General features: G+C 37.2%; 2 protein-coding genes and 2 pseudogenes across 6 annotated transcripts in view; 2 read left to right on the top strand and 2 right to left on the bottom strand.

Moving 5' to 3' along the window:
- The window catches only part of LOC143741201 (uncharacterized), a 267,182-nt pseudogene that overhangs the window by 171,708 nt on the left and 76,525 nt on the right, over nt 1–18,949 (bottom strand). The gene's annotated exons all lie outside the window — the stretch shown is intronic.
- Nucleotides 1–18,949, bottom strand: part of LOC143741181 (uncharacterized) — a 169,932-nt gene that overhangs the window by 108,781 nt on the left and 42,202 nt on the right. The gene's annotated exons all lie outside the window — the stretch shown is intronic.
- The window catches only part of LOC143740664 (uncharacterized), a 41,293-nt pseudogene that overhangs the window by 7,265 nt on the left and 15,079 nt on the right, over nt 1–18,949 (top strand). The window contains exons 2-3 of the transcript XR_013204864.1: nt 1,400–1,519; nt 2,034–2,737. The product of XR_013204864.1 is annotated as an uncharacterized LOC143740664 (transcript). The remainder of the gene's footprint in view (nt 1–1,399; nt 1,520–2,033; nt 2,738–18,949) is intronic.
- Nucleotides 9,344–18,949, top strand: part of LOC143741186 (uncharacterized) — a 34,502-nt gene continuing 24,896 nt past the window's right edge. For all 3 annotated transcript variants that reach the window (XR_013204954.1, XR_013204955.1, XM_077233629.1), the window contains exon 1: nt 9,344–9,455. The gene's annotated coding sequence lies outside the window, so the exon portion shown is untranslated. The remainder of the gene's footprint in view (nt 9,456–18,949) is intronic.

Genomic DNA, 18,949 nt, shown 5'->3' with positions numbered 1-18,949 from the left:
TCATTCATCTTCGGAACACAAATTAAGATATTTTTAATGAGCTTTCTGACCCTCTAGACAGCAAGCAACGACCACTTTCAATGTCCAGAAAGGTAGTAAAGACATTGTTAAACTAGTCCATGTGACTCCAGTGGTTCAACCCTAATGTTATGAAGCAACGAGAATACCTTTTTCATCTCTTCTGTGCCATTCTCCTATACGCTGTTGTCGTAGTAAACGCACTGCAGTGCTTCTACGTCAGAATGCCAGCTATGTATTTGCCACCACCTACGTCAGCATCACACGCATGTGTCGTTGTGCTCACGTGACTAGCGTCAGCCAATAATTAGCCGGTGTTCTGATGTAGAACCCGGAGGCACTGCAGTGGCCACAAAGAAACAGTTAAGATTCCTTGAAAACGGCACCATATCTTTTTTTTTGGAAGCATGTTTATTTCACATTTTTTATTATCTCACGTTCAATCGATGTCCGATAACAGCAATAAAACCTCAACAATATTCTTTCAGTTTTCTCTGAACTGAATTGAAGTATTTATAGTCTAAAAGTGTTGGGAATGTAGAGCACATTTCTGATAATAACACCACTTTTGAGAAGATATACATTCATTATTTGTTTGTCATTATTTAAAGTCTGTTGCCAGAAAGTGTTGGAACATAAATCTCTGGCTCTCCGGTATAATATTCTGGGAACAATTAACCTAACGACATTATTTCATACATCCAATGTAACCATATCAACTTTAGTTAATATTGTTATATTAAACTTTGTATTAAACTAAAATATATGATATATTATAAACCAGTGGTTTTCAATCCTAGTCCTGGGGACCCCGAGCTCTGCACATTTTATGTCTCCTTTATCTGACACACCCAGCTCAGATCATATGGCTCTTTCCTAACGAGCTGATGATCTGAATCCGGTGTGTTAAACGAGGGAGACATACAAACTGTGCAGAGCTGTGGGTCTCCAGGACTAGGATTGAAAATCACTGTTATAAATGATGTGCAAGCTACCTGATTAAATGTCAAGACTGATGTTCTATTGAGCTTATTTCTGTCATTGATATGCATGTATTGTGGCTTTAAATATGTGTACATTTATGTTACAATTCGTTTTTTAATTGGTTTTATTTTTATCTATTTATTTTGCATTTAAACTTAAGAGATGTGATTTGTTTCATATTTTGTCTCCTGCTTTCTCACAAAAAAAACCCAATCAAGTAATGGAATTGTTTCTAAACGTCTGTTCGAACAAAAAACGAATAATTGGGAGTGATTGTAAGTGTGATGATCATCTGCTAAATGAGCAACAACGACCACAATTCACTCCTTCAGTCAGTGAAGCTCCCACAGCCGTTCATGAGAGTTTAAATGCTGGGAATATTCCCATCTTCCCACAGGAGAAGAAGAAGCAAGCAGGAGGAATTACTCCAGGAGAAACTACTGACATACTATTGTAAAGATGGAGATTAAGGAAGAACCCTGCAGAATAAAAGATGAAGATACAGAGGAACAAATAGGTTGGTGTTTTCCTTCATTCTCTTTAATGACTGATGAGGAACATTAAGGGATAGTTCGCCCAAAAATGAACATTAGTCCTTGATTTACTCACCCTTAAGTCCAAAGAATTGCATCTATCCATCATAAAAGTGCTCCTCGCGGCTCCGGAAGGTTAATAAAGGCCTTCTGAAGCGAAGTGATGTGTTTTTGTAAGAAAATATAAATTTTATGGACTTCAAAACAGAAATGGCCATTCACTGCCATTATAAAGCTTGGAAGAGCCAGGACATATTTTATAATATAACTCTGATTGTATTCGTCTGAAAGAAGAATTTCATATAGGATGACTTTAGTGTGAGTAAATCATGGGCTAATTTTCATTTTTTGGGTGAACTATACCTTTAAGATGAAAACTGACATCTAAATCTAGATAGACTTGATAGTAAACTGGATTTTGCTCATTTTTGGCTTGCTGATTTTGTTTATAATTTGTCTGTTTTCAATTTAACCATGGGGATTTAATGATGATTTTAGACATGATGGAAGTGAATGAAGACAAACAGCATTACATGAAGATGGAAAAAGTTGTTTCACAGACTGAAGAGAATTTCCCACAGAATCAAGCTGGAAAATCTGGAGTCAAAGGATCTTTCATCTGCTCTGCGTGTGGAAAGAGTTTCAGACATAAAACAGACTTTAAGAGACACATGAGGATTCACACTGGAGAGAGGCCTTATGCATGCTCTCAGTGTGGAAAGAGTTTCGGACATCAAGGACACCTAAATGTGCACATGAGAATTCACACTGGAGAAAAACCGTTCACATGCTCTCAGTGTGGAAAGAGTTTCAGACATAAAGGTAATCTCAAAGATCATCTACACACTCACTCTGGAGTGAGATCATTCAGCTGTGATCAGTGTGATAAAACATTTGTTATGGAATCAAACTTAAGAAAACACCTTATAGTTCATGCTGTTGTAAAGCCTCATTTCTGTTCTTTTTGTGAAAAGAGTTTTTTACGACTGCAGAATTTAAAACAGCATGAGCGTATTCATACTGGTGTGAGACCTCATGTGTGCTTTGACTGTGGGAAGACCTTTATTACATCCAGCAAATTAAAATCACACCAGAGAGTTCATACTGGAGAGAAACTGTACAAGTGCTCTTCATGTGGAAAGAGTTTCAGCCAATCATCTAGTCTACAGAAACATAAGAAAAAGCATTTAGCTGAAGGTCTCTAAATAAACATTTTCAACATGCACAAATAAGAGGTGAATTACTGTATTGCTTTTATTCTCCCTCTTCTTTTGAAGCAGATTCTGTGTCGCATCATCAGGATATATCAGTGTTTCTGTATAAAGTGAGCATTTATAACTGACTCTAGTTGGCGGCATTTGTTGTCATTCTTAGTCATTTCAAGAACATGGACGAAGAATCGGTTTGCCAACTCAACCTGACACTCAAAATATTTGCAATGTACCACAGCATTTGTCATTTCAGTGTCTACAGTTAAATATGTGAATAAAAGATCTATAAAAGGTTCTCAGACATAAACACATTTGTGTCATTCATGTCAAAATTGCCTGTAACTCATATTCAAAGCATTTCAATATCCTTTAAAAAAAACTAAATTTTTAAGGCTCAATATGATTATATTTTCCAGAGATATAGTGATCTCAATGTGGCTCTATGAGTAACCTGGTAGTCCTACACATTTTCAATAATGATTGGCTACAAAGATCAACGCTTCAAAAACATGTTTTCTTCACCGGGCGCTTACACAGATACACACAGAGTCTATCAGCGGACCTCTATATCATAGACAGATCTGCTTATATACGCCTATTTTCAAACTCTCCAGTGTGTATCTGTGTTAAGTGCCCAATGAAGAAAACATGTTTTTGAAGTGTTGATCATTGTAGACAATCAGAGACACACACACATGTTGAGCGCGTGTTTAAGAATCCGTCAACAGCGCTCTTAATGCTAGAGGGAAATGCTGGCATCGTCACATTTTTAAAATTTCAGTACCTACTTTTGTACTTTTGATAACATATCACTCATGAGCAGTTTGACCGCACAGCTATTTCAAACATTAACATGTCGCTTGCTCTCATACTGTACAGTATATCATTATAATAACACAACACATGAACAGACTTATTTTCTCTTGCGTTGCATTTACATGCCAAACATGAAACTCTGGAATTTCTCTAGTTTATACTTTGTCACAAGTTTAGTTATAACAGCCACCATTTCTTCTTGTGGGGTAATACTCAACTATCACTTTACTAAAGTTTACAATAACTGATGATCTAGTTGATTTCATTACAGAAGTTTGATGAATCCAGATCTCAAGGTCTATCAGAGTTGAATTCAATGTCAAGGTTGTTTCTTTTCAAGCTGATTCAGGATCAGGGCCCGTATCCCTAAAGATTCTGAGAATCCTCTCAGAGAGCTCCTAACTTAACCTTAAAATTCCTTCCCAGGAGTTTTAGCTTAGAAGTGATTCCAGAACATTTTCAGTGAACTCTGAGCAAGGAATGGATGGAAAATCCTATCTTATTAAGGAGGAAAATAATGGATGGAAATAATGGATGGAAAATCCTATCTTATTAAGGAGGTGTGGTTGACCCTGTTGCTAGGTATGAGTCATCATTTCAAAAGCCGTGATTGGTTGATCCTACAAGTTTGATGAAAATGAACTTTTGGTGATAATGAGCAAAGGATGTACCCTCAAATCAATAAACATAATTATACACTCTAATCTTATGCAGACTGTAATTGTAAATAATATTTCACATTCAAGAAAATATCTGGAAAATGAATAGTAAGCTGTAGGGGTTATAGCCTAACATTAGAATCTAAAATATGTGAAAACTTAAGCTCATTACACCCTGTTCAAATAATGATTTGTGTCTTATTTGCTCATATTAATATCCTAGCTGGCATATTTTGTACTTTCACTCTCATATGGACCCCATTGAAAACAAGATGGCCTATCTCAAGGGGCTGTCCTTAATGAAGTAGAAATTGCAACGTTACAACTCAGTGTGGTCTTAACCAGGGTAACACGGCTCAGCTTTTATCAATGTCTGTAGCGTCTCAATAATTCCCTGTCATCCAGTGTTTGCAGGACATCTCTCCTGCCTCCTCTGTTGGCCATTTTGTGCAGCTGCTTAGGGGAACTCCTAAGCCACTAAAAGTCCTCTTCCCTGCTCTTAGCAGATCTCGCCTTAGGAGCCCTTTTAAGCGCTAGGAATCTTGAGGAATAGCTTTTATATTAACTGGGATTTTCGTGTCACTTTTAGGGGAAATTCTAAGAAAACGTCATGACTCTGAGAATTTTCTTAGAATTTGGCCGCTAGGAGCCACTTTTTGCACAAAAAATCTTTAAGGATACGGGCCCAGGGCCCGTATTCATAAAGATTCTACGAATCCTCTCAGAAAACTCTTAATTTAGCTTAAAATCTTTTACGTAGGAGTCTTAGCTTAAGAGCGATTCGGGACCGATCTGAGAGCAACTCTGAGTAAGGAAAAGACAAAAACTTTTATCTTAGTGAGGACCCCGTTGCTATGTATGACACAATCTTTTGAAGACTGTGATTGGTTGGTTGTCCAAGAAGGAAAAAAAGAGTGATTTTAAGTATAGGGTCTATTCTAAGCCTTCACTTTGAAAATACATGTGTAATTTTTCCTTTTTGACCATTCTCATACATACACACACACACACACACACACACACACACACACACACACACACACACACACACACACACACACACACACACACACACACACACACACACACACACACACACACACACACACACACACACACACACACACTATATGTGTATATAAATCCTTTTTTTATTTACCATACTGTTAATTTCCTATAAGGTATTTGATTGGATTAGAATGATAAAAATTGTTCCACTGTCTACAGGTCCTTCTCAAAAAATTAGCATATTGTGATAAAGTTCATTGTTTTCCATAATGTAATTATAAAAATTAAACTTTCATATATTTTAGATTCATTGCACACCAACTGAAATATTTCAGGTCTTTTATTGTTTTAATACTGATGATTTTGACATACAGCTCATGAAAACCCAAAATTCCTATCTAAAAAAATTAGCATATCATGAAAAGGGTCTCTAAACGAGCTATTAACCTAATCATCTGAATCAACTAATTAACTGTAAACACCTGCAAAAGATTCCCGAGGCTTTTAAAAACTCCCAGCCTGTTTCGTTACTCAAAACCGCAATCATGGGTAAGACTGCCGACCTGACTGCTGTCCAGAAGGCCATCATTGACACCCTCAAGCAAGAGGGTAAGACACAGAAAGAAATTTCTGAACAAATAGGCTGTTCCCAGAGTGCTGTATCAAGGCACCTCAGTGGGAAGTCTGTGGGAAGGAAAAAGTGTGGCAAAAAACGCTGCACAACGAGAAGAGGTGACCGGATCCTGAGGAAGATTGTGGAGAAGGACCGATTCCAGACCTTGGGGGACCTGCGGAAGCAGTGGACTGAGTCTGGAGTAGAAACATCCAGAGCCACCGTGTGCAGGCGTGTGCAGGAAATGGGCTACAGGTGCCGCATTCCCCAGGGCTACAGGTGCCGCATTCCCTAGGTCAAGCCACTTTTAAACCAGAAACAGCGGCAGAAGCGCCTGACCTGGGCTACAGAGAAGCAGCACTGGACTGTTGCTCAGTGGTCCAAAGTACTTTTTTGGAATGAAAGTGAAGGGGGTGGATTGGAATCCACTGCTGCTTCAATGTATATGTAATGATTGATTATAATTAAGGTATTAATCAATATTTTTCCTTCTAAATATCAAATGAGTTGAATGACTTCTCTGGAGATTTTACTTTATTTATATAAGTTACCAGTGTGATTACTGAAATGTTCTTTTCATGTATTCTTTAATGTCTGTATTTGATATCTGAATGCAGTGCTTGCTTATTTAACCCAGCTTCCAGAAATGAAATAGGGACTTGTTTTGTGTTTGAGAAAGGTCTTCAATGTGTTAAAACATATAGGGGCCTTTGAAGCCAATAGTTTAAGGGACCATTTCTTTGTTAAAGCCTTTCTTTCCAGTTAGACTAAAGTTTAGCTATCCTTGAGGGAAAGAACGCATTATCTTGATGTTTTGAGAGGACTCTCCTGTTTATAGTGAGAGCCTGGCCAAATCCAACCTTGGAAAAGCTGTGTGTCGGTGTGTGTGTTAGTCTTCTTGGTTACAGGTTAAGGAACCACTGGCATTATTGGAGATTGACTGAGTTGTTGTTCTGGACATGCTGGCGCCCAGCAACCCAAATCTGCGACCTGGAAGGTCACGATGGGCTAACTTCAGCTGCATAATCGATGGCATAATCTGTATATGTGTGGAAAATTACTGTGTTTATCTATTTCTTAGCCAATGAGAATCATTCATCCTGTAAGCAATGACGTAGCTTAGACCTTGGAAATCGTATAACTGCTGTGATCTTTGTAACTGTAAGCGGGGCGGCCTACGAACTCCTGTGTGAGTATTGAAGCTGACTTCTGCTGATGAAACTGCAAAATATCTTCAGTAAATATTTTCTTTAATTTTTTATAATTCTGACTCTGGGTCTTCATTCTTCATATCTGGTTCTGGGTCTTTAACTGTATACCCCTTACAAAAGCAAATTTTGCATGTCATTCTGAAATCAAGGTGCCAGAGTCTGGAGGAAGACTGGGGAGAAGGAAATGCCAAAATGCCTGAAGTCCAGTGTCAAGTACCCACAGTCAGTGATGGTCTGGGGTGCCATGTCAGCCGCTGGTGTTAGTGCACTGTGTTTTATCAAGGGCAGGGCCAATGCAGCTAGCTATCAGGAGATTTTGGAGCACTTCATGCTTCCATCTGCTGAAAAGCTTTATGGAGATGAAGATTTCATTTTTCAGCACGACCTGGATCTTGCTCACAGTGCCAAAACCACTGGTAAATGGTTTACTGACCATGGTATTACTGTGCTCAATTGGCCTGCCAACTCTCCTGACCTGAACCCCATAGAGAATCTGTGGGATATTGAGAAGAGAAAGTTGAGAGACGCAAGACCCAACACTCTGGATGAGCTTAAGGCCGCTATCGAAGCATCCTGGGCCTCCATAACACCTCAGCAGTGCCACAGGCTGATTGCCTCCATGCCACGCCGCATTGAAGCAGTCATTTCTGCAAAAGGATTCCCGACCAAGTATTGAGTGCATAACTGAACATAATTATTTGAGGGTTGACTTATTTTTGTATTAAAAACACTTCTTTTATTGGTCGGATAAAATATGCTAATTTTTTGAGATAGGAATTTTGGGTTTTCATGAGCTGTATGCCAAAATCATCAGTATTAAAACAATAAAAGGCCTGAAATATTTCAGTTGGTGTGCAATGAATCTAAAATATATGAAAGTTTAATTTTTATCATTACATTATGGAAAATAATGAACTTTATCACAATATGCAAATTATTTGAGAAGGACCTGTATTTAATTGGTGGTTTGAATGTTGGTTTTAATGTAGCAAACATGGAATAAAAAAACAAGAAGGACAAGAAAGCTCAACTGGACAGAGGAAAAGTGTTTACTGTGAGTCCATTTAGTGGATGAACACAAGGCCACCCTTAAAGGAAAATGCAGGCCGGGTGTCACAGCATAGAAACAGACGTGGGAGCTTATAGCGGTTAATAATAAATTATTTACGGTTCATTCCCTCTCCTTGTGCGGAAGCCTGCTATATTCATAAATGCATTTTTTTGAGCCCGCAAGGTGGGAATGTCCAGTCGAAACAAAATGAACTGCGACACAATAAGAGGTTCTGGAATGCTGTAATTGTTTGTGATCACTGCTTAACTGTGATACTTTTATTCTCATATATTTATATTTTTATTTTTTATTCTTATAATTTTTAGTATTATGTTTCTTGTTGTATTTGTATATGTCCACTGGAAGCCTCAGTACCAAAACAAATTCATTGTGTGAGCAAGCACACTTGGCAATAAAGCTCTTTCTGATTCTGATTCTGATTACAGAAGGTTGTGACAGAACCATATCACCACTGCTGCGTTGATGTATTTTTGATATGATATTATATGATATTTTCTTTAATTTTAAGAGTAAACGCCCACATTTCTAAGACTTTTCTTAGAATTTTGTCACTAGGAGCTACTCTTTGCATTAAGATTCTTTATGAATACGGGCCCAGATCTTTTGAGAACTTAAATCCAACCACATTACAAACTTCAACTGAGCCGAAAAATGAGCATAAAACAACCTTTACATACTGAAAATAACTCGGCAGCATTAGTGAGCTCCATGTGCTAAATTGTTTTAAAGTTTTTTTTGTTTTTTTGTATGAACAATCCAATATGCAACACAACTGAATATTGTTAATCAATTGTTATTGAAGTATGGTTGAACAGATCAAGTGAACAATGATTAAATTTGATATATTTTCTCGTATTCCTTAACTCTCTAGGCATATCAATAAGCATCTAAACCTCAGCTTGCTCAGGTCAGTTTAGTTCTGGTTCTCAACAGCCCTATAAGCTTGTTTTCAAATCATCAGCATCAAAAGCATGTCCTTACTCCTTGGTGGTTATTTTAAGTTTGAATATAGTCCTATCCAAAAATGATCTTAACTGTCCTCAATAAATATTATTTCTAAAATAATAATTAATGTGTTATTATTATATATATTATCCCAAATCAAACACATGTGGCGAGATAAATAGTGTTCGTATAATTTCATCCAAGATAACAGATACAAAAATATTAATATATGATTGTTGGATGGTTTAATATGGTTTTCACCAGTAGAGGCGCTCGAGCAACCGAAGCAATGACACACATCCGAGTCTAGGAGAAGAAGAGAAGTGAGAGAGGGAAGGGAACATAAACAACATCATTCTGCTCTAAATCTGCTATTTTTCAGACTGTGAGTACATGCATTTTTATCATTTATTAGGAGAAATCTGAATACAAATGACTAAACGAATCATTTTATTTAGTGAATCATTCAGAAATGAATCGACTGATGTTGTTCATTACGCTCGTGAAACGTGAACTCGTTACTGACTGTTTTTTACATTACAATTTGTGAAGATTATGAGTTGTGTTCTCATTTTAATTGATGAGCAAATGAAACATGGTGAAGATACCCCCCCCCCCCCCCCAAAAAAAAACACATTACCCTTACATAACATCAAAAGAATAACGAACCGCTAAAGTGTGTTGATTCATAATGAATCATTGTTTTTTTTAATTTATTTTTTATTTAATTTTTTACATATATCTTTATTGTCACTTGAATAATGAATTCCCCTGTTGAATAAAAGTTATATATATACATATATATTATATTACACACACACACACACACACACACACACACACACACACACACACACACACACACACATATATATATATATATATATATATATATATATATATATATATTCATTTATTTATTCATGTATTTATTTATTTACATTCCCCAGTAGGGGTGTAACGATACATGTATTTTATTTATTTATTTATTTATTTATTTTAATTTTTTATTAAACATTACAAATCATTAAAGCAACACATACAAACATGGAAAAATAAAACAAAATTGACAATAATATAAACAGACACAAATAAGTTGCCAGGGTAACATAAAAACAAGAATGCAGTGCATTCACCTTAAGAGGACATAAAGGATGAATATATAGATACAGTTTTCATTGCTTTGGGATTAACAGAGCTTTGGATAGTTTCCATGTATCTGTCTAGATCATCTTTGAATAGAGAAAGGAGAGGTTTAGAGCAAGTAAATTTTTGCTTATGTATGTGATAATGAATCGTTGTCTTGCATTGCATTTTTGAAAGTGAATGCAATCACAGAGATGATAATGCAAATGCACACATATGGTTGTAAATTTAAATTAAAGGTAACCGTAGGCCTGTATTTTAAATACTTTCAAAATAAAGATGTTATAATGAAATTATAATAATAAAATAATATATATATATATATATATATATATATATATATATATATATATATATGTATGTAGGCTATTTAAAATAGCTTTACAAATACAATATATAAAATAATGGTAAAACTTTACAATAAGGTTTCATTTGTTAACATTAATTAATGTATTACCTAACATGAACTAACCTTGAGCAATGCATTTATTACTGTAGGACTATTTATTAATCTTTGTTAAGGTTAGTTAATAAAAAATACAACTGTTCGTTGTTTGTTCATCTTAGTTCACAGTGCATTAACTAATGTTAACAAATACAACTTTTGATTTTTAATAATCTTGCCTATTTGTAAATGTTGAAATTAACATTAACAAAGATGGTGTAAAGTTATAAGCGTATGCCGTGTGGTTGATGTCCAGTGTTGCTAGCTGAGCAGAAATACATAATCATGTTTCTCTTGGTCCCCTCAAAGTTGCGTTGGATTTTCTCCTCAGCGTAAAAGTTAAAGGAAAATTCTGGGCAAAAATGAACCTGGGGGTAAATAACACACGTTTTCATGATAATCGAATGTACCCAGTTTTATCTTTAATTTTAGTATTACCACAGATTAGCTTATAATGCTAGTATATAGGGCATAGAATAAGTTAAAATAAAAATCGCTAGTTGATACCACTAACAAGGCTCAGAATAGCCTCACACTAACACGCTAGCATAATGAGGGTCTCTACCTGCAAACCGAAGCATTGAGAACTGTAAGTGTACCGACAGTTTAATAAGAAGATACTTTATAAAGACAGTTCACTTCGCGTATAGGCAGGAGCCATCTTTGGAAAACAGTCTCGACCAGTCGAACCACGAACGCTGTGCTTTTTTTTTTTGTTCAAATGCTCAAAATCCCTAGCCTAGAAATCTAGATGGACCCTAGCGGCAGCAAAAAATATTTTGCAGCAAAGTGTGGTCTAGCAACTCTCCGTTGGCATTCGAGCTGGAAAAACCAAACTCTGGTCAGGCCAATCACATCGTGTGTAGAGTTGGTGGGCGGGCTTAACATAATGAAGGCGGAGTTGTGACGGTTCCGCGTGATTTCCATAGGTGATCTGCTACTTGAAAAGAAAGAAGATGCTGCTGGCGAACAGCGGTCTTTCGAAACGGCTTTGACCGCAACTCTGGATGACTTGGAGTTAAGAGAACATCACTTAAGTCATTCTTTAAAAAAGGAAGATGTGTTCGGATTTTTGACGACCGGATACGGCAAAGGTTTAATATAGGCCTATCAACTAAAAACGCATGGGACTCACTCAGCCACAGCCGTCTGTTGCTCTGGTTGGTTGTAGCGCTGTCCTATTGCGTGCAGAGGGAATTTGAAAGACAACGGTTTATCCCGCCCCTCGGATTGAGGTATGCCAATTGTGAGTTCCCAGACCTAACATCTTGATAGGTCTGGCTTGTCAGGCTACAAAATCCCCACAGCGCTATTCATACAAGAAGCTGAGATTATACCGTTTTACCGACAACATATCCGCCATCCAAAACTGCACTCTTCCACTGAGCAATTCATCACAGGTGCCATTTTAATGCCTTAAGCAGGCATGGCATAAGAATTGCACCTGCAAGGAATTGGCTTTATGACAAGCTGTTCATAACTTATGCATTTTGAGGACGCCATTGTCAATCACCACACTCTGGAAGACCGCGCTCAGAAATTATCACCCTATTCTTTTCGTCTTTCCCATCCTCTGTTAGACCGTAGACCATAATTTAAGTAGTTTGGCACGCAAGGTGTGTGTGTGTGTGTGTGTGAGAGAGAAAGAGAGTCTGGTGCTCAGTTATACATTTACATTTAAATTGAATCATTAAGCAGATACTTTTATCCAAAGCGACTTGCGAATTAGGAGAACAATAGAAGCAAACAACCCAACATTAGGGTAGCACAACAATATTTAAGTGCTGTGACTAGTCCCAGTTTTTTATTTTTTATATAGAATAGTAAGTGTTCAGTGTTTCCTTTTAGGATTTTTTTTTAGCAGTGGGGGCAGGTCTGTCCGAACAGCAACCCCCAATCCCCAACAACCCAACAACCCCTCTATTCACACACAATGAGGCATATTTTCAGTTGTGGTTGAACTGTATTTTTTGAGGAACTATAGGGCACTTAACATCTACAACAGGTCTACAAAATTCATTTTACAAGAAATTCTTCATAGAGACACCGAAACGTAAAGTAAAATAGAATGAAACCATTCATAATGAAACAAATTGCATCTTTGCCTCAGTGGCAAAGTTGGCAGCCTTGCTGTGCGCGCATTTAGTTTACTCTGGTCTCCTCCTCTATCCCCCTCCTGTACTACTCCTGTCTGGTTCGGTCACCTGTCTAATATTTCATCAGGCAACCAGTAATAACATTGTAAAATGTTGAACCACTAGTGTTTCCTACAGAATGTTTTTTTAAAGCATTGTGTGCATCTGAGCGAAAAAAAAAAAAGTTTGTAATGCAAATTAGATTTAGACCTATGTACTATGTCCCTGCACAGAGTTTTTTTTTTCACTTTTCCCAACTAGCGCTTTGAAGTGCGGTGCGCTACCCTCCAGTGCAGTCGTAGGCTATAGTCTAAATGGATTAGATAGCCTTAAACACTGTGTAGGTAAAGTGAACTTAGGATACCTGATTATAATAGTGGTGGGGGAAAAAAATCGATTCTTATTTGCATCGCGATGCGGACGTGGACGATTCTGAATCGATTCACAAATGTGAAATCGATTTTCAAAAAAAAAATTTTTTTAGATATATATTTATAATAACGTAATATTGACGGAACGCAAAAGACGGAACTCTGAAGCGCGGAAGTGCAGTGCCCGGACCGTCTGTCTGTGGCGTGTGCACATAACAGAGACGCGATGGCTAAGCGTGAAATCCAAACACCCTCCTCGTTAAAAGCTGACGTGTGGAAATATTTTGGCTTCTATGAAGTTGAAGGGGGAAAGGAGCTGGACAAGAGCCACACTAGTTGTAAGCTTTGTAGAATAAAACTAAAATATTTCGGAAACACGACAAATATGAGAAGCCATATTTGGCTAGCCAAAAACACTCGGCTGTACCAGTCGTTGTTATATTATTCATTTACTACAAGTATGCTGCTAGTTCAGGCACACATTTATTTTCCTGTTGGTTCTTTGCAATGTTAATAATATATATTGTATGTTAATTCTTTATGGGTCATTACTTTGTACTTTTAAAGCAAAGTATTTATTCACACACGCACACACAAAAAGATTCAGATAATCGATAATCGCCTGAGCATCGAATATCAGCCCTCTGTATCGTAATCGTATCGAATCGTGAGGTGCTTAGAGATTCCCACCCCTAGATTATAAGGGGTGTAAATCGGATAGTTTGTCACGATACGATACGATATCAATTCTCTCAGCCAACGATACGATATTTGCGATACCTCAAAAAAATTCTGCGATTCGATTCAGGACAATATCGATTGATTTATCGATATTTAGATTTTATGTGCCAAGTTTACACAACCAGTTACATTTTTATTAACTCACAAATGCAACCAAAATATAAAACATTAACTTTTTATTAAACTATTTGAAAATAGCACACCCTCTCCCAATTAGGACATTTACAACAGAAGAGTCCATTTGCAAAAACAGATAACTCTGTTCTTTTTCAATTTCGTGAATCGTGTTTTTTTTTATCATGAATCAAGTAATATCAATCAAACAGCAGCTGGTTTGTATTAAATAAGTAATAATAACTAACACATAAAAAATCCAGGTAACTCTCAAAATTAAAGTTCATTGAAAGTATGTTTTTTTATGTATTAAAAGTTTGTTTTTTAGCCAGTTTTTTTTTTTTTTTGGCAAAAGCAGATAACTCCACGTTTCATGTTTCAGAGTTAAATAAAACCAAGTACTTGCTATGATATATAATAAAACACTCGCTTAATCTTTGTAACGTTAATCTCCTCAGCTGACAGACACCTGAAAAACTTTGTTGTTGTGATTAACGTACACACAATACAGGGAGCTTTTCCCTCATCACTAACGTGCTGCTTTAGCAAGGTTGCTTGAAAAAGTTTCAGCTTTTAGATATCACGGGTTAATCGAGTTCATTGAAATGATCCTTCCTCGATTACTTTTAGTCAGCTTTGACGAAACTCCTCTCAGCTAGTGCGTCTTTTCAAAGTGACCAACAGCCTTGTCACCTGACCTGAATACTGCGCCCTGATTCGCTAAAACGGAATTATCGAGATGTGTTCACAAACACCAAGGGGGCTTGTCGGTTTCTGCTGTAAAACATGAACTGCGATGCCTTGACCGTGAACAATACTGGCTTTTGTGACAAAATGTGTTTAGGGTTCAGTCAATCTTGTCAGGCGTTTATTTTAGATGATGAGATTAACGTTACAGACACACCGGCAAACAGTATGATGAGTAAACAAAAATGCGCGCTTTGGCAGAAATGCGTAGTAGAGAGACGTTACGTGAGGATGTGGAGAGTGTCAAAATAAAGGTACCTCATATCGATATTTTACGTGTAGCAATCGATGCATCGTATCGTTAGACGTTTTATCGATGCATCGATCCATATCAATGTATTGTTACACCCCTACTGGTTATCTTCATCATCAAACTCATCTGAAAAATAAGTAATGAATAATAGCGTTATAATTCAGGAACGAAGTTAACTATATATGTTATATATAGCAAATAATAACAATAAACCCACTGTTAATTACATTCTCTTAATGCAGTGTAACTACTTCAGCATGTAAATAATGCACCTAAAATACAAACGTGAGCAAGAGCGTTAATCAATCGCTATTATATCGAATTAACAGTCACATGCAATTTAGCTGGCAGGTGAAGAATACAAACAAAGAGAAAATCACTAGTTAACTTAATTTAAATTTGCAAGAACTATAGAATAATACAATGACACGAGGGCTGGGTAAAAATATCGATTCATCAATGCATTGCAATTATTTGTTTCTCAATTCAATATCGATTCATCAAATCCTATGGATCGATTCAGCCACCGGCCAGTGGCGGCGCTGTGGGCAACACTCTAATGAGAGCGTTCAGCGTTGTACAAGAAACGCTTTACCAAAACAGCAAGAAGACAGACAGTAGCTGTACTCCGTTCAAGCCTGCACCACCAACCAGGGACGTCGTTAGGCCTATTTTAGGGGGGCTGAAGTAGTGCTGGGCGGTTTGACCAAAAATTTATATCACGGTTTTTTTCAAAATTATGGCGGTTTTCCTGTTTATGACGTTTTTTTTTTCATGCATAATCAGGTGTTCAAAGCATTTTCTACTGGTTGAGAGAGGAATTACTGCAGTAAATTGACTTAGGATGGTCTATTTTACTGTCATTAGTGAATATTGTAGAATAGAATAGAGCCCAGTATAACCTAAAATTGTTATTTCTTAACGTTCTAATAACGTTCTTATAACCAGGAAATAACGTTAATACAACGTTTATATAACAGGAGAATTGTACGTTCTAATGACGTTTGAATGATGTTCTTATAACCAAGCAAGAACGTTAATACAACGTTTATATAACGGGAGAATTGAACGTTCTTATAACGTTTTGAATAAAGTTCTTATAACCAAGAAATAACGTTAATACAACGTCTAAAAAACTGGACATTTTGAATGTCCCTAGAACATTCTGAAATAACGTTAACGTTTTTATAACTTAATGGGAACGTTATGAAAACATTCTTATAACCTAAAATTGTTAGTTGGGGAAGAGGAGAGATTCGCGATTGCACTGAACACGTTTTAAGTGCAGGATTCTCTGAGCGAGCCCAGAGAAAATAGACCTATTTTAACAAGAGCAGCGTGTATCCGAGAGCGCGGCACATTATATTCCGCGCGCGAGCAGAGAGATTCGCGCTCGCGCATTATATTAATGTACTTTCGCGCTACAATAATGTGCTCAGCATCCATCGTCCATGTAAGTGCAACATTGTAAAGGGTCCGTCTGAAACAGTGTCGCGTAACGTTCGTTCCGAACGTTGTGTAATTAAATACACCGGTATGGCGGTTTATTCAAAATCAATATCGTGACAAAAATATAAACCGGTTTAAGGTTTGAACCGATTTACCGCCCAGCACTAGGCTGAAGCTACCCCAAAATGTTACTAAGCCCGCCTAAATGATAATAAGAACAACAATAAGTCTCCGGGAGTCTCCCGCATATTGATAGCGGCTCCCTGAAGTACGCAAATTAGTTAAAATCTCTCGAAATCTAGTAGTCCTAGGGCTGGGCGATATGGACATTTTTTTTATCACGATATGTTTTTCCATATTGATTGATCTCAGATGCTGCCAGTGTAAGGGATATCCTGAAGCTTGAAGAAATAAGAGATTCACTGAAACTTAAGAATAAAGTTTAATAACATAAAAAATTAAACGATATACCTTCCAATAATGAGCACTAGGGCTGTAACGATACGCGATATAAAATCGAAATCGCGATACTCAGGTCCACGATCCTGTATCGCGATGTGAGAAGGCAGAATCGCGATCACACCCCTTCCAACTCCCAGAGTTATCCTTCCTGTCCAGAACCAGGGCTCGAATTTCGGCGCGGGTATTGCGCATAATTCTAATCATTCCCGCAGGTCTCCCATTTATAATGTGGGAAATTCCCGCAATCGTAATCCACACAGATAATAAAATAAAATCATTCTTTTAACAACTATCTTCCAGACGCAATTTCACAAACAGCGTGAGTGTTCAGCGGTGCCGCGCGTCTTCTATCTCTTCTCATAATGTTTTGTGCAAGGCAGGCATCAAGCGCTGCGGCGATAATACACACTCGCGTTTTGGAGTCGGGACCATAGACTGTAAGGTCGGGACATGACGGAATATTCACTTGCACAATCGGGCCAGCAGTGCATCGTGACTGAAGTCTTTTTATGTCTTACCAGTTTAAACATTCAAGCGATTTTAAACTAATCAGTGCTCGCGCGCTCTCTGAGATTATTTTCTATGCGCACATTCATAGAAAATCCGCCTCAAAAACAGCTGGCTAGTAACTATTTTTCGCGGATTATATTGCTTTAACACGCAAAATTGTCAATTTCGGTCTTTGTGAGTAGGCTATACTCTAAATAGGCTATAGTCGGTTTTGTCTTTAATAAACATAAAACGCATGCCAGTATAATGAACACAGGATCCGTGCACTAGCTCTTAAAGTGACGGCAGCCATATGTGTGTGTCATTAATTTTGTTGTCAAAACAACAAAAGATGGCTTTAAGTTAAAGGAATCAGGATTAATAGCCTATGTATTTAATTTATTCAGGACTAAAATACTACCCAGTGTTATTTTCCATTTGATAACTTTATTCAGTATCTGTATATAAATACTAGTGTTAGACCTATTCAAAAACTTTTCTCTTTAATTGTCTTTATTTGTATCTTTATTCTATTGTATTTATTTGTGCTACTTTTTTCAATTTAATTAAACAATTTAAATCAAGCTTCCTTGTGATGTGTAAATTCTTAACAACAATAGGCTATTACCCCATTGTAAAAATGCAATGAGCGCAAACATTTAGGCAAGATAAATGTAATAATTTGTTTGGAAAAAATGCCCCCCCTTTCTCCCCTCAAACAAACCCCCCCCCCCCCCCTAACCCCTCCTCCCCCCCTCCCCTCCCCCCAGGCCCTTGAGAACTACCACATCTTTCAATTACTATTAGTATTATTTGAAGTTAACATTATAAAATAGCCTACGTAGACCTACACCACAAAACTAGTTGAGGATAAATTATTTAAAATTTGGCAATTTCAGCATTATGGACGTGAAATTTGCAGCCAAAACTTGAAATATAAATTCTCAGAAAGTGCATTAAATTAATCCTCAATTGACCGGCAACACGTCCAACATGCAGATGCATATTACGGCACCATCCCGAAATCAATTTAGTTGGAGTACAGAACACAGCCCAAAAGCAGCAGCCTACACTGCCGTATAGTATAATAATTTGCATAGTTATTATTGTTCTTTGGTGTTTAGATTATACAGGTTTTTCCTAATGTTATTTAATAAAAATACCGGTATTTTTTTTCTTCTCTCAAAATCTCTTTTTTTCACCACAAGCCCCGCCCCCTCAAGCCCCGCCCCCGTGATAGAATCGCGATACGAATCGAATCGTGGGTCAAAAATCGTGATACGAATCGAATCGTGGGTTTGGTGTATCGTTACAGCCCTAATGAGCACTAAATATTTTTGTTAAGGTCTTCAGGCAGACAAAGGATTCACATTACACTCCCACATTGTATGAATCTTTCCATTGGTCAAGAGAGCAGCAGGGCCCACAACTGGCAAAATAAAATTCAGAGCAGCGCTCTTTCACTCATACAGTTTTATATGCTTTCAAACTAGTGCAAACTATTAAGTGACTGGTCAGTGGTCACTT

This window comes from Siphateles boraxobius, unplaced genomic scaffold (assembly GCF_051911475.1).
Source record: "Siphateles boraxobius isolate OS27281-9 unplaced genomic scaffold, OSU_SipBor_1 18, whole genome shotgun sequence".
In the NCBI taxonomy this organism is placed as follows: domain Eukaryota; kingdom Metazoa; phylum Chordata; class Actinopteri; order Cypriniformes; family Leuciscidae; genus Siphateles; species Siphateles boraxobius.
The sequence above is the reverse complement of the archived record's forward strand: the minus strand, read 5'-3'. Positions and strand labels throughout refer to the sequence as shown.